This window comes from Aethina tumida, chromosome 4 (assembly GCF_024364675.1).
Source record: "Aethina tumida isolate Nest 87 chromosome 4, icAetTumi1.1, whole genome shotgun sequence".
Lineage (NCBI taxonomy): Eukaryota > Metazoa > Arthropoda > Insecta > Coleoptera > Nitidulidae > Aethina > Aethina tumida.
In genome coordinates, this window is record NC_065438.1 from 29,150,495 (window position 1) to 29,165,441 (window position 14,947).

The following is a 14,947-nucleotide window of genomic DNA, read 5'->3' on the forward strand; positions in this document are numbered from 1 at the left end:
AGGGAAATGAATTTAGTGGGTATTTTGCTCCTATTCTAAACAATAGGACATTTTTATGTTTTACTTTAGCTTGAGTTTGATATCAAAATTAAATTTAAATCAATTATTGATGATTACATTTTTTAGTGTATCATTTTTAATAAATCAGAATGTAATGTGTATGATTAAATTTTGATTTTGAATATTTTTTCTTACAGTTCACTGCTCATCAAAATTTTATTAAATTCTTTAAATAATTTGATTTTATTTTTTTGTTTAACGAAAGGGAGTGCTGATATTCAGTAGTGATCATTATTATAGTAACTTTTTAATATTATAAATATTAAGGCCGTAACTTAATGTGAACTATTAATATAATATTAACACACTATAAGCGGGTCGGGTAAAAATACCCGTCTCGAGAACTGTTGATTATTAACGGGCCGAGTAATTTTTACCTTTTTGAATGTACATTCTTTGAAAACGGGGTGAGATAATGTTACTCTATTGGTTTACATATATGATGAAAATAATCCTTTTTGCTGTATAATTTCAGCACATCTCCGAGACAATAGACTCGATTAATTTCCAAATATATGACAGTTTCTTAAATTGCTGTGAAGAGTTCGTTTAAATTTGTACAATTTTTATGTGGAATTTGATTGCCTACGTGATTCCACATTTATGTTATAAGAACCTACTTAGCAATTATTATATAACTATTATATATAATGTGAGACCAGTGTTAAAATTTTTATTTAGTAATTTATTTCAAAAAGGAATTAAATAAATTTAAACTACATTAACTATTGATTTCTTATTCCACAAACGTGTGTTTATTTATCAAAGTAAATGAAAATAAGGTGTAAATGTGGTGAATAATTGATTTTATGTAAAAGCATTCGTAACTCAACGTGTAATAATTTCACGTAAATTTACTTGATTTAATTAATCTGCTCTACGTGTCTGTGCATATTATATGAAGTCATGGTGAGTACGTTCAGGAGAAAGAACGTCACAATGTATATTGTGAGCTATTTTTGATAAATTTGGTTTCGTAATTGTAATGTTTCTATAAATAATCGGTACTGTAACTGGTTTTAATTATGCTTTAGTCTTTTTCGTTTTGCACGGAGGTCAAATCGATTCGAAGGGTGGGAGACGTTGAAACTTTAAGGGAACAATAGAAAAATGTTAAACTTAAGCTTCGCTGATTTAAGGTATTTTTTATTTTTTTTAGAAATATAAACTGAAATTAAAAATATGTTTGAACTAAATTATGGTGCATAAATAATCTAAAATACCATTAAAAGTTTTCATTTAAAGCGTTTACATATCAAAATTTATTTTCAACTAATATATAATTTTTTTAATCAATTTATTGACGAACTAAATTGTCAACTATTAATGTTGATGATATTTGTAGTTTATAAAGTAAATATTAACACAATTCAATTAAATTTTTATCTTCGATGTTCAGTTCTGTATATTTGAACAGTATTCATTCCTCCGATATTTATTGATAAAACAAATTTTCTTTGGTGGTCGTTTTATTTTCTATTACCCCTGACAATGTTTAAATCTTTAACCCTTACAAAATATAACTAATGGTGTGGGTCTTCGCTTAATGATTAATTATTCAGCGACATTAATTAATTAAAAATACTATTAATCACTGTCACTGATGCGCAAACGGCATTTTCCTACTGAAAAAAATTTACACAAAGTATAGAAAATGTATTGAGTTTTTACAACAATTTGTAACATATTTCAAACAATGTGAGGACATTATTTGTGAAGTTACTTAAATTTAATACGTATAATTCATTTGTGTATATTATTTTATAGAACTGTGTAGCAGCAAATAATTTAAGCATTTATTAAAATGAAATAAATAATGACATTATTAAATAAAATGCTATGGAATAATAAGTAATGAGGAACGTAATGTTTCTTTATGCTATCAAATAAAAACTTGAATGTGTGTTATTCGTAAATCCAACTCCAATTCTAAATGGTTTTCATGCCGTCCCTGCAAATTGCGTCATTAACATCATGAAGTAACTTTATAATTTTCTCTTTCTAGTTAATTATATTTCTTCCAACACGAAACCCTGTCAAAATTTTAATCTATGCTGTCTTAGTGGTGATATCTCCTTAGAAATGGGAAATATTTTAAGCAAAGTAATATTGATAATTAATTTTTTTTTTTTTGACATTAACTTTTATTAATTTTTAGAACTAAATAGTCCATTTTTTATTTTAAAAACTTTAAATGTAATCATTAAATGCTTTTCGGTAGATTCAATTAACATCGTCGGTTTTCAATCCACCTCGTATACCTTGATAAACTAAACTAAACAGTTAAACAGGAAGATTTTAGGTTTAGGTTTAGAAAAATATCTAACCACCAAATTATTTACCATGACCTAAACTATTAAGAAACACGTGCAACCAAAAAATGACGTCAATTAACTCGAAAACGCAAATATTTTCTTTGGAATCTCGTTAGATAATTCAGTACATTTAAAAGTCAATCAATCGAATTAATGTTTATTCGAACGGATGGACTATTTATGCAGACTATAATTGAATAAAGCCAGGTTTATTTTAATGTTTGTAGCTTCCTTAGAAAATTAATAATGATTTGTTCTCATTAATGGGGGAATATATTACGTAGTCTATGCCAAATTCCATGAAATTGAAATAAATTAACCGATTTATATACATCATAAAATCAGCATGCATAAATTAATTAAAACAATACTTAGAAACATTTTCAAATTGAATTTTCTATAAATAATACAGGTGTATATCTAAAACTATTTTACTGTTAGTCCATTATATCAAAATATATGAAATTCGTCGTTATTTCAAAAATGATTTATTTTGTATATTTTTATGGTATAGTACATAAATTAATTTAATATTATCATAGATAATTTTAATTGTTATTTCAATTAGTTCTGGTTAAACACTATTTGAAATTAAAATGTTAATACTAAAATTATAACCAACTATTATAACTTTTCTGATCTCACAAAGTATTTCATTATTTGAAGAGTATACGAAAATGCGCTGGTTATTCAGTGGCCTATGAGGTGAAGGTTCTAATGCAATAATTATTAAAATATTAATATAAAACAACAAGGCCGTTATTAGTTTTATTTTTATTTAAATGAAAAAATATATGGAAACAAAAAATATGCTAGCAAAGGTATTTCATTTCATTCAATAAATTTTAAATTTGCACCACTATTACTTTGTTAATGTGATTTAATGGTGTAATAGAAAACAATTTACACGTTTATTTCCAAGATTAAAATAAATCTACTTACTTTATATTAATTTTTTTTTTCTTAATGCTTTGAAATTAATCCACTATCTTTCTATGGAGAACCCACGTTCTATTGACGACAAGTATTTTTATGTTCGGAAAGACGAGCCTAGGATTGTAAAATTTAAAACCCATCAGTAATTCTATTCTCATGACAGTCTCTGGGGGGGCATAAAAGTTTGTCGAACGTTTTCATTACTATTATTAATGTTGCAAAGTGAAAAAATTTAAATGTAAATGTTTGTTGATTAAATTGTTTATATTGTTCAAGTACTTGACAAGTTATATTTAGTTGACACACTGGAACTAATGTAAACATTGAGTATGTTACTTTGTAATTAATTTAATTTGAATTTCAATTTGATATGCAAGCAGCTACTTGCAAAATGCATACATTATAATATTTGATGGGCCTCCTTTCAACATCTTATTTATAAGACGATGTAAATACAACGTTGTTGAGTGAACCCATACGTTTATTTATCCACATATGTATTAAACTCGTGTTTATTTGGAATCCCTGGAACCATTTAGTTAAAAATAATGTTAATTATTTCAATGTATTAGGTACAATTACATTTAAATTGTATAGTAATTATGAATTAATTTATGTATACCTCCCGTACACAAAAAACATGCGTGTGCGTAAATTTTGTCGATTTTAGATTTTATTTATGTATCCCACATGGGCCATTTATTAATAGCTTGACTAGTATTACATTAAAAAAACATTAAAAAAGCATGTTGTTACTGACTTTAATGGTTGACGTTGTTAAGCATATGTCTTCTCTGGCTATATATTTTAAATGGAATAATTGTCACAATATGAGTTGTTGAAATTCAATTTTTATTGTTTTTTTTTGTATCTTGATTTGTATGTTGTGTATGTTAATACATGTAATATATATATATATATATATATATGGGGATTTGTTTTGAATTAAGAAAGCTATTTGTTATAAAAAACGATGATTAAATACACCTTGAATAATATTTTAGAAAACAATCACTTGTTTTGTTAAGATTCTGTTAATGTGTATAAGAAGAATAAACATGTTAGCATTACAGCTATTAGTAAAATATAAATTTTAATTTATGTGAATTTCTCAAAAATTATTGAAAATAGAATAGTATAGAATCCTATAAATTATATTCATATCATAAATTATATTCATATCTGAAAATGAGGTTCAAACGGAAGTGGCTGAAAATATTTAAAAAAATAGATAACATCACACTATAGCAAGCAAAATTTCAGATAAATAATAAACAAACTCAATAATTAAAAAACATCTGGATACGACTGTTCATTATTATTGATAAAATACCAAAGTTAGTAAAAATAGTAAAAGTAAGTTGAAAGAGATCATTTCTTGCATGTTATATTCGATCTTGAAATTAAATAGTCAGAATCCATTATCGTATCATCCGACGTTTCGATTAAACAATCTAAAAGCCATTACTTATTTTAATGTGATGTTAGTTGTGACCTTTACATAATAAAGAAATATCAGCTAATGTTTTGTGTTTATTTTAAGGTAGATAGAATAATTGACAATATTTTATACAATTCGTATTTCTCAGATTATTGATTTTATTTCCAATTCTATCATATTTTGCGGCAGTAAAGTAGATATATTTGTCTTGAAAAATTCGTCATTTGTCGGAACAATTATTATACATAATTGTAAAATTATAGTCGTTTAAAATCAAAATTTCATATTGCACTTTTATCGGCGTGAAATGCATAAGGGCACCTTTAGAAATTTAATGAATATTTTTAACATAAAAAAGGCATTTTTACCTCCACAGGTAATTTAACACCCCGCCGCGCCTGTTGGAACATTAGAAGCGGACCTGAGCAGTTCCCTATATATTTTCTCCACGTGCGTAGTATTTTCGGGACCATGGAGCCGGTCGGTATGGGGAAGATTCATTACTGGGTTGGGGTTGGGGTAGGTATCCGCAGGGACTTACAATCAAATGCTGGCTTCTTTACTAGAATTACCAAAAATCTCATCGTTCTATTCCTCTGTTGCATATCTTGAAACTGGCCCTCCTGACCTGAACTAATTTTCCCCACTCTGAAATTTGAATCTTTTTATGTACTAGTTTAAATTAAAAAAGTTGCACCTGTTTAAAGTGCAATAAATTTTTAATTATTTTCGTTTAAAAGAATTCTTTTCACAATTACTGTGCTAATGAAATTATTCCAGGCTCATAAAACAACTGACTAATTAATGAAAATTAACAGATTTTAATCAAGTCTTTAAATAGTCTATAAATTAAAAAATATTACACGGTTTTCACACAGTGCAGCCAAAGAATGGCTAGAGGGCGGATATTAGCTACGAGGAGCGGACTTAGAAAATTGGGTTAAAATTTTGATTAAAGTTTGACCGACTAATTTTAATCTATGTAATATTTGTTAATTACGTCAAAAAACATTATTTTTATATTAAACAAACAAAAATTTTTGTTTTAAAACTTATCATAATTTAATAATTTACAAATGCAAATATATAGTAAAGTAAAAGTATATTAAATTATTTTTAAATTGAACCATTTATTTCAAAAATTTGATCATATCACAATAACTTTTCATCTCCTAAATTTTAAATTAGTGTTTGGATCAATAGTCAAGTTCAAGTCAAAAGTTTAGTTTCATTTTAGCCACACTTCGATTAAAGACAATTGATAATTTTGTATGATCACATCCATTATTTATTATAATTGGTAATCTTGAGTTTTTTAATTTTTTTTTCAAAATACTGATTAGAAAGATGGCATAGTTATAGAAAGTTGTTCATTGCCAAGAGTTGTTTTAAATATAATAACAATTAAATTTACTAAATAATATTTACCACAATCTCACTGTTACATAAGATGTCCATTTAAAAAAATATAATAGATCAACAGGAAACGAGACAAAAATTAATTCTATAAAAGCTGTTCGAAATTGTTTCCAAGCTTTGGCCCGCCGAATCCAGTTTTAGCACACCGTTTTTTTTAACTTTCTTTACAGGATGTTTCGCAACTTATATGACAAATTTTAACCACATACTCAGTGTTGCATAAGTAGTCGATTTATCATATTTTTTTAAATTGACTTCTTTAAAAAATGCTCTGCTACCACGGTCTTCCGACCTTACACCTGGACTTTTGTGGGGACATTGAATGAGCTTAAGGAAAGAATAAGGCAGAAATTACGTCAATAACTCCGAAGATGCTACGTAATGTAAGGAATGAAACTTATATCAAATTACTACATTGCCAATAAGTAAATGGTATATATTTTGAACAATTATTCCATTAAAAAGTTATAAAACTGAACAATCACGTTTTATTGTTATGTAACAATCAAACTACTTAAAAATATTAGTTTAGGGAATAGTTGGCTGAATTCGTCATTTGGTCAACTTTTCAATGAGCGCCATCAGTTGGAAGATTGACTGATTCTATATATATCTAAAAAAAGCTGGTGAAGGGACGTAAAGGTTTGTTATATTGAAATTCATATTGAATGGAAATTCTAGAGTCGCATATCATCGATAAACTGGTGAAAAATTGTTCCTACCTGTCGTAACGAATCTCTCAAAAAGACCCATTCAACGTATATAATAATTAAATTATCTGGTAACCTGTTTAATAATTATTTTTTCACTAAAAATATGTATTGAATTTAATTTAGGTTAATAATAGATTAAAAAAGAAAATGAACATGTATTTCAGCTTCTTTTGCAATTGTCCTGTGTATTAACGTTATACTTGTTGAAAATTGTATGGAAAATAGGATAATTTCACATTTCATATACTATACTCGAATTTTTAAATTATTTTTTACATAAAAACCTTTTATGTAATAATATTATTACAAATAATATGAAATATTGTTTATTTACAAATAAAAATTACAAAAATCTAACATAAACATAAATGACATTTGCAATGAAATATATCGATTTGTGTAGATTAAGGCCACTAGCATTTTCCGCAGTTCCGTTTACTTGGTTACTTAAATCGGACCATAAATCACTGACACGATTCATATAATAATGGTTCAGTAAAATTTATTAGTTTTGTGTGATTATTAAAATTACGCAAATTTGTGTCATATTAAGGAACAAAGCATAGTGTTTCTAAAAATAGCTATGTGTGCTGACACCAAAAAACATCCTGACACGTGTAAATTTATTGTGCGAAGATGATGAAGGATATAAAGTTCTTTCGGCCGTTAGTTGCGGGGGTTCATGCCAATTCAGTTGGAAAGGCATAGTTGCGGCCAAATGGTGGACGGTCCAACCAGTCTAACTCCTTTATCTACTTCAGACTCCGGAAGTTCGGGGTTTCCTGTAAGAACCGTAATTGTGGCTTAAAACGAAATTTAGACATCACTCATATCCCATATGTTTTTGTCTATTTAGTCACATGTGTAAAGACGTAGAGATATTTATTCAAGTTAGGATTATTTGTTATTTGTTTTAAATGTTCGTGTTATCAGTTTGGAAAAGTCCTTCATAGGAACGAAGAATGGAAAACACTTTTTTAGATTTGACAAAAAGAAAGCTGAAATGAAAGCTTAAAGTAAGTAGCATTGAAATTGGAAACCATATATTTAACCATATAAGTTTGGTAAAATTATATTTTACAGTTATAAAATTAAATGTCGCATATTTTTCTACATATTATTTTTCTCATTTTAATCTGATCATTTCAAATAAGATCAATGCTTAATGTTCTGTGATCTAATATTTCTATCGATCACACAAACTCTCAGTCCAGTCCAGTGAATATCTTGCGGTATTTTTCATATTCCTATTCGGATTGCCACAATAAAAACATATTTTTTGCGTAAGACAGCATGTGATGAGTTTATAAGCATATTGATCCAAATATGGTTGATTTGTACGACTAGATCTGGACTACACATTTAAAATCAACCGCAAACTATGATTCCATTAACGCTATGCTTTACGGTTCGAAGCTAATACATTAAACACCTATTTAACTTAATCGTTCCAAAGAGTAGATAGAAAATTGCTTTTATCATTAAATTATTTGTTAGTACTACATTTGTTATTGAATTTGAACAATTGGTTTGAAAGATTATTTGTTTTAGATTATTCTTAATATTTTTAATAATTTGTTGAGGACTAGATATATAAATGCACCTGCATACCCATCACCGTCATGTTTGACAATAGAACAATAGGGAGCTAATATTTGAACACCTATTTTACTTAATCAGTTTCAAAGAATAGAGATTTGCTTTTAAGTTATTTAGTATTCTATTTGTTATGTGTCCACGATGTGTTTTTTAGAGTAAAATATATACTTCTCTGTTAATTATTAGGAGAAGATTTCTTTAAAGGTTGATCATTTAAAATCTTGCTAAACTAATATCCTTTTAATTCGGGTGGAAATGTTGTTTGATATTAGTGTATTCTGAATAAGTTCCAGGTGAACAACTAAGGAGTATTTCTTAACACAAGGCAGCAGCGAATTTATAAACTTATTTAATAATTGGATCAGTACTATCTAGTATAGTGGAAAGAGGGTGCCTTTAGGTACCTCCTAAAGGCACCCTCTTTCCATGATTTCATCTTTGTCATGTTTGGCGGTTTGAAATTCATTCTTTGGAGATGTGTTCTCTAGTAAAATATATACTTTTCTATTAATTATTAGAAGACATCGAAGGTTTCTTTAAAGGATGAAATAATCTGCGTCTTATAGTTTCGGTGAAAATGTTTGATATTGGGTTACTCTGAACAAGTATAAATACAGTTATGTATGTGGTTTATTTTAACAATTTGATCAGCACAATATATATAAATGCACTTGCATATTTTGATCCCTTCTCCGGTTGGGAGCCCCTCCGGTTGGGAGCTGATGCACGCCTACTCATCTCGATCAGGTCCAAAGAGTAGAAATTGACTTCTATCACTAAATTATTTAGTATTTCATTTGTTATTGTGAAATAGTAGTTACAGTAAATTATATACTTTTCTGTTAATTATTAGTAGGTAGGCTTGTGCCGAATTTAAAAAACTTTAAGTTAAATTGGCATCAACAGTGTAAGCATCCAAAGAGATGAAATCACAGTATGCGAGTGCTTTTAAGTTTTTTAAATTCAGCCTCAGAGAGTAGACATTTGCTTTTTATCACTAAATAATTTAGTATTCCATTTGTCATTGGTTCGAGAAATGTGTTCTTGAGTATAACTTGTCCATTCCTGTCAATTTCTAGGAGCTATACATTTTTTAAATGTCATTATTGCAATAACACTTGCTCAACAAATCTGCGTCGTATGAGCTTTATTGTACAATTTACTTGCACTATCATTTTCCTACTCCTTCGAATGTTCGATAAATATTTTATTATAATTTTTATACTTTTACTTAAAAGACAACTTTTATCTAAAACTCGAAAAATATAATCCTGAAATATAAACTTGTATAAAAAGCAAAATGCAGATGATACAATATGCTTTTTAAATTGTTCAAACTAATTAATTGATATTAATTTTATTATTAATTTATATATCCAAACCTCATCTAATATTGTTTATTTAAGTTCTGTACGTAAGCATTACATTTACATGGAAGTGTATTTTAATTAATAAAGTCAGAATTATTATTATATGAATATTTTCGTTGACGAGCAAAATGGTTTGTGTGCATTTGCGCCAATACGGCCGTTTAAATTTGCGGCCACGTCTGGACATCTATATTCCAAATTGCTTTCTAAGGATTAGAGTCTTTTGACGGTAGCGCCTTAGCTCACACTTACTTCAAATATCTCTAAAACTTTATATGTTGAAGTGTTTAAACGTCGCATATTAATTGCATATACACAGTGTATATGTTATGTATAAAATTTTCATCGTATAACTTTTAAATAATAACAATAATAATTCGATGTAATTAATTTTCTCATTGGATTGATTGATTTAGTTCGGTTATTATGAATATTTTTAGACCAGCTGATCAAACTGCTTTGAGTGTCCAGAGTTTAATTTTTTTTGAAGTTGATTGCCACAAACCACATTTTGATTTTTTTGACCATTTCGCCAGATTTCGAAAAGGGTAGTAACTTTTTTGATTAATATTTTTTAACAAGTTGATAAATAGTTAAAACTCTTTACCTAAAAAAGTCCATAAAATTTAAGGTAATATATGCAACCTAAAAACGTTGAAATGAATAACTAAAGTATCAATATCAAACAAAAGTGTTTTTTTTTTTTGTAATTTTTTAATAAATAATTGAAATAAAACGGAAATTTGTCGGATTTTTAAAATCAGAAAGAACTTTTTTGCCCGTTAAAACAAATTATGTAATAAATGTCTGTAGAAAGTTTTTAATTTTTGGTCAAATGTCAGATTTTAAAAAATTGAGATCTGCGCCCTTGAGTCCATCCATTGAATAATTTTGAATGTATTTTATAATTATTTTTAACTTATTATATGTATGTGTGCGTTAACGGTGAACGTCGTTTGAATATAAGTATTTTCGAGGAGGTCGCAAATTATATGGCTCCATTTTTTACGTTTCGTAGGAGAGAATTTCTAAGGCATTGACTTTTGCCGTGGGCCGAATTATAAGGGGTATCTCGTCTGCCCGGCTAGACGAACCCGTTTTTAGAGGTAAAATTTACATTGTGAATGAACAACAGACTCGATTTCGGCATATTATCTTGTGCTTTGGGCACATATTCTTGACATAATGTTTTCAAGTTACTAAATAATCATAATATTCACTTTATTTAACATTTTTATATGTATTAATAAACAAATTTTTAATTTATTTATTTTTGAATTTTATCAATATTAATTAAATATTTAATTAAAGTAAACTTTATACTAAGTATCTAGATATATTTAATTTTTAATTTTTGCTGCTTTCATAGTTATTTTTATTCTAAATATTTTAGTACGTCCAGTAAATTATGCAGATATTATGTAATTTCATTATCTCTTTATATAATTTCCAGTTGGCCACATTAAATTACGAGGAGTAGATTTATTTTCGTTAAAACAACAAACGTTTTATTTAATATTTAAATTTAGAAATAAACAACAAACGTTTTATTTAATATTTAGTTTTTCATTGTTCTTCTATTAACATAAGGTATTTATAGTATATATATATATTGTACATTTTGCTAATTATAACTCTCATTACAGTAAAATGCAATATTTTATAAATATTATATTAGAATAATAATTCTGTTGTTATATGATTACAAAAAAATGTATTCCTATTTAATAAATAATTCTAAATAATAGTCAACTGTTATGTTATGTTTTTATGAAATTTTAATGGCAAAATTAGTTTAAATTAAAAAAAATTAAACAAAATTGGTTGGTTAAAATATTGATAAAAAAAATTAAAAATATGAATGCTGACAATTAAGTGGATTAAGATTCACTCCTGAGATTTGGGACCAAAGTTTCACCTAACTATAAGGGACGAAATTTGAAATGAAACTGTCGTGTTTTTTCGGCTATTTAATAAATAATTGAAACTTTAATTTAAATTTTACTTAATTATTCCGAATCTCCGAAGGCAGTAAGTCTCTCATTCTTGGGAAAATTTCATTAATTCGAAATGAACACGATGGCGATATTCATACTTTCCTTGGTAGCCGCTGTGTTGGCTGTTCTCTTTTCCTATTAATAAAACTTTTAATTGGGCCCTATTGAAATCCGAAAATCACTTTTAATAAAACGTGCTTTATTCATTTCGAATGTTTAATTTATTAGCTCGTCAAAACAACAGGCAAATGGGATAATTAGAAAAATCACTTGTTCAAATACTAATTAATAAATTTCATCCAAACTTTTATGTTCAGTATTTATTTTGTTTATTTACCTTTTATTAATTGTAAATGTAATTTAATCATGAATTTTATGGTGTTCATTAAATGTTTAGAACGTTAATACTAATAAATTAATTAAAAAATTTTCATATTCCAAAATGTACATCATAACGTCACACTGACATTTATTGCATCGTCTTTTATTGTGAAATAAACGTTTATGTACCGATTTAATAATTAATTGTTTAACCTTATTAATCAGTTAAGTAATGTAATGTAATGTGGTATATTGTGAGATAAAAACCTTGTTCTAATTAAATTTGTGCACAAAATTATATTACATTAATAAAATATAATGCTTACTTATACTAATAATATTCGTCCCACAAAAGGGGTTACCAATTTTTCTCTATTAACAATATAAAATTAATTAAGACTTCTTATCTAATGAATATTACAAATAATCAATGTAACTAATTTATCATTATTATCATTTGCTAAATACTTAAATTCCTTAGATAAAGTAAATTGAGACAAACATTGTGTTTTATTAAGGAAGTTATACTTGATATAAATATGGTTTTATCTAAGACTATTTGAGTGGTATTTATACATACGTATCAAAAGACACCGCCAAAATAACCCTTGATATTTTTCAAACAGACGAACTGTTGCCATAATACATCGGTCCTAGTTACGGCCCCAGAGTAAACGGGCACAATGTCCTACGTTTTATTGTTTGTTTGTCTCATCTTCCGCACAATGAAAACATTGCTATTGCGGCAGAGGTCCTAGCTAGCATCGGGACAAACCACGCACAGGACTTGGGTACCCCCATTAGGCGCCAAATGTTTCATTCAGATGATACTTGAATAACTCTATTACAGTTACAGAGCGTTTTAACAACAGCTCAAAACGGGATGGTAAGTTATTAGTGCTATTTTTAGAAGTTTAACGACTTCATCTTTACTTCAGAGACAGCTAAGTAATGCTTTCAAGATTTTTTATTACGTACATTATAAAAAAAAAATAAAGATCTTGTAAAAAATTCAAGTTATTTTTATTGAATGTATCCCAAGTCGGAGACATCGCCAAGATTTGTTCTGAAGAGTGGGCGCATCGGTTGAACGAAAGGATGAATTTTGCAGGAGTCCCGACACCATAGCAAATACGAAATCCTGCAAGCACGGAGTCGCGACGTAAAGCCTGGGATCCTGATCATCGAGCACACTTGCAGTAAACGATGCGAGCTTCAGTCGACCAAATACGCTCGCAGGAATCAGACGCGTACTCGCTGCTGGCAAGTTAAACACGCGTTGCTATTGGCATGGTATAAACATTTCGATTGCGTATGGTTTTTCTGTAAATTTTCATTAGAAAATTCGCGTTTGATTGTGATACAATGCGTTTTTGTCCCTGAAATTAGCTGCTGGATTTGGTCTTCAATTAAAACTGTCTGTCGAATTACACGACGAAACTGTAGTTTGGTGTGATTTGATTAGTGTCTTATAAATCTTGTGTGTGTTTTACATAACTAAGGTATATTTATTATATTTAATTTGGTAGTTAGCAAAAGCGATTTGAACGTATGTTAACGTTAATTATACAATATATGTAATTCCTTACATAATAGTTGTTGTTGGTCTCCCAACTTTTATATTTACGTACGTAGTAGCTAGTTTCATGCTTTTTCACGTGATTTTCACGATTTTCAAATTCTCCTCTATTTTTTGTGAATATAGTTGTTTATTATTTTTTTTAAATAATGGGATCATGTAATAAAATTATTACAATTAATTTTTATTATACAAAAGAATTTTTTATATCAAATTTAATAAACTTCGATATTAATATTGTTTACAAATATGTAAATCAGACAAAAGCAACAATTTGTTTAATAATAGGTTTTTTCAAAATTATACAGGCGATCCGTCATTATTTTTAGAATGCTGGAAGGTTTATATAACAATTACTTACTATAACAAGTGGTAAGGTTGATTGAATTCAAATTAATTACTTTTGTTTATATAGCTCCAAGTCGAATATCTAGTTTTCTTAATTAAAATTCCACTCAAAATAATGTTTAATTTATAACAGATGTATGGGATTTTTGTTTTAAAAAAAATTCTACCATTGTGTTAAGATATTTAAATTCTATTATTATTTTAAACTGTTAAAAGCTTTGTCATATAAATTTGCTGTCGAATTTTGTTGCGGTAGACCTACAAAGTTGATAGAGTGTTAAAAATAAATATTCCCTATAAGTTGTGTTATGTTAAAATAATTTTCACACCATCATTATGAAGCTTTATTTATTTTTTTGAACATCGAGAACATAATTAATGTTTACTAGTTAAATACAATCTAATAAAATAAAATAATAATGTATTGCTTTAATTATTGGTGGAATAAGTAATAAATATAAATGAATGAATATACTTAGCATTATATTAAGTTAAAGTTTATATAATAACAGTGTAAATCATCCCGATTATCATTAATCCCAATTTTTTACATATTAACACACTATAAGCGGGTAGCAAAATAGTCCAAACTAAGTTGTTGAAAGATAACAAAAAATAAGAGATAATTCTTTCAGTTCCGTATGTAAATCAATAGAGGAAAATTATCTTACCCTGCTTTTAAAGTAAGTACATTCAAAAAGGTAAAAATTACCCGGCCCGCTAATAATCAACAGTTCTCGAGACGGGTATTTTTACCCGACCCGCTTATAGTGTGTTAATATTTTATTTTTTGTATGAATTGTTGGTATAAATAATTTATTTTAATTACTAATAATTATTATTTAATTA

At 27.5% G+C, this 14,947-nt stretch overlaps 1 protein-coding gene across 2 annotated transcripts in view; it reads left to right on the forward strand.

Annotated features, from left to right (window-relative positions):
* The window catches only part of LOC109596618 (pseudouridylate synthase RPUSD2), a 132,410-nt gene that overhangs the window by 26,725 nt on the left and 90,738 nt on the right, over window positions 1–14,947 (forward strand). The window contains exon 1 of one of the 2 annotated variants that reach the window (XM_020012198.2): window positions 13,349–13,673. The exons of the other annotated variant lie outside the window; for it this stretch is intronic. The gene's annotated coding sequence lies outside the window, so the exon portion shown is untranslated. Of the gene's footprint in view, window positions 1–13,348; window positions 13,674–14,947 lie in introns of those variants that run through there. 2 annotated transcript variants of the gene reach the window in all.